This window comes from Chinchilla lanigera, unplaced genomic scaffold, assembly GCF_000276665.1.
Source record: "Chinchilla lanigera isolate Chin_1 unplaced genomic scaffold, ChiLan1.0 scaffold00005, whole genome shotgun sequence".
Lineage (NCBI taxonomy): Eukaryota > Metazoa > Chordata > Mammalia > Rodentia > Chinchillidae > Chinchilla > Chinchilla lanigera.
In genome coordinates this window covers 7903363-7905973 of record NW_004955406.1, presented here as the reverse complement: position 1 = coordinate 7905973, position 2611 = coordinate 7903363, and positions in this window count along the sequence as shown.

Genomic DNA, 2611 nt, shown 5'->3' with positions numbered 1-2611 from the left:
TTTTGGGCAGTGGGGCTTTCTGTATGATAGTGTAGCAGAAAAATATATGAATTACACATCAGGCAAAGTCCACAGAACTGTATAGCACAAAGAGTGAACTCTAATGAGCTATGAGCTTTAGTCAATAATAATGTGTTCATGTTAACCAATGCACCAATCTAATGCAAGATGTTAATAATGGAAACTGTGTGTGAAGGGACGGCACATGGAAACTCTGTACTATCTGATTAATTTTTCTCCACACCTAAATTTGCTCAAAAAAAGTCTATCCATTATTAAAAAAATAAAATATTCACTTGAGTTTTACATGAGGCATAGTCAGAAAATATAACTAGGAAATAAAATATGTGTAAAACACTGTGGTGAAATCTAGAAAACTTTATTGAAAGACATTAAACAGCAGTTAAGTGGGCTGGAGATGTATCTCGGTGGTAGTGTGTTTAAATTCAATTCTCAGCAAAACACACATATATCAGTTTACGTGGAGCAATTTATATCACATTTTGGGATAAAAATATAGTATCATCAAGATGATTCTTCTCTCTCCCCATTTTTTGAGAAAGGTTCTTGGTTTGAACTCACTATGTAGCTCAGGCTGGCCTTGAAGACCTAGAATTACAGGTCTTCCTGCCTCAGCCTCTCAAGTGCTGGGATTATAGGCATACACCACCATGGGCAAAAGGATGAAATCCATGCTTTATTACTTTCCTTAGTTTTCCCTCCCCTTATGTATAAATATATAATTATTTAGAAGGAAGAGGGACAACTTGAAGTAGATGAGAATACCCCCTCATAGTAATCATTCTTTTCCTATAATTCAAATTTGTACTTGGTGCCTTTCTCCTCCTGGGTCTCAGAAAGCATACTTGGGCATTCTAGTAGTTCTTCAAATTAATTTCTGGAGAAATGTGTCATTTTCAAACTCCTGCATCATCCATGCCACAAATAGCTTGAGATGGCCTGGCCCAGTCATAGCTTCCGTATAAATGGAACTACCCGTCACCATCCAAACCATGTCCACTTATTTGCTGATTCTGGGTGCCCAAGAAACGATAAGCCATCCTCCAGACTTGGGGGAGACAATGAGCTCCTTGTGGAGGGTCCTTGAGTTCTCTCTTTAGAACTATACTAACTCTGTCCTTTAAAGTTCGAGCCAGGTGTGGTGGCGCACGCCTGTAATCCCAGCACTCGGGAGGCTGAGGCAGGAGGATCGTTGCAAGTTCGAGCCCAGCCTGGGCTACAAAGTGAGCTCAAGGCCAGCCTGAGCTACATAGCAAGACCCTGTTTCAAAAAGACAAAAAACAAAACAAAACGAAACAAAGCTCGATTGTTCTCAGGAATTGGAGCACCAGGTCTTCCTACCCATAATCAGCAGATGCTGTCTCTCTTATACGGAAGAGGCTGTCCTCATTCTTTGGAAATACAGAACTCGAATTCATTCCTCCTGCCTGCAGCGTGCTGAGAGGGCGACCCTGCCTCCGCAACCCGCTCCCCCGTGTCCACCGGCGCCGCAGGGGGTCAGTGTCTTTGATTTTTACCTAATGTCTCTTTCTGTGTCCCAGGATCACATCCATGGGTGCCACACAACAGGTGTCATTTAGGTTTCTATAGACTTAACAGTTTCCCAAACTTTACTTTTTTGATGAACTTAACAATTTTGAGGGTCACTATTTGGGGATTTTGAAAAATGTCCCTCAATTTGAGCTCATCCGGGGAGCCGTCTCTGTGAGGCACAATGTGTGAATGTTTGTGTGTGGAGGAGTAGTTTCCTCGGAGTCTGTAGTGAGACCCTGGGAGCTTGAGTCCCGTTCTCACCTACAAACTATATGACTCTGGGCAAGTTACCTAATTTCTTGAACCTCAGTTATAAGGATCCATAACAAAATCTACTGCGTGAGGACAAAACAAATAATTCACATAAAGACATTTGGAACACAGCATGGCACAGAATAAGTCCTCCATAACTATTAGCTATTTTTTGTTTTACTCTTGTAATCACTGTTAAGACAGGAAATAGGTCTGTGTGTTAAGGAGTTCATATGGGAGGCAGACATGTAAATAGATTAAAGTTGGTGTTCTTGCTCCATGTCATTTTGCTTTTAAGGTAAGCAGTTTTGGAGGTAGATTTTGCATGGATTAAGGCTTGGTGTCTTGGAGGCAGGATATGAGATAGTGTTGGAATGCTGGAAATGCACAGGAGTTAGTGTACAACAAGAAGTTCAGGCATCAATGATACTTGGATGATATGCTTGGGATGTTGATTCGTTACAAGGTGATACACACATTCAGTTCCAATAAGGTGTGTGCATGTGACTTGGGGAGCTGATTCTAAAATTCATAAGAAAAAACCCCATCTACATGGAAGAGTAAAACGCCAAGAATAACAAAGACACCCGGATGAAGCTGGGAGTATGTGTGAGAATCATAAAGACAAATCTAAAAGAAAAACACTAGATACTTGGAAGAAAATATAAGACAATGTCTTATGATCTAGGGGGATGGACAGATTTCTGAAGATAGAAAACACCTTAATGATAGTGAAAGGGCAAGTCCCAAATCTTCTGCTGGTGAGAGGGTTACAGTCACTTTTTTTTTTTTTTTTTTTTTTTTG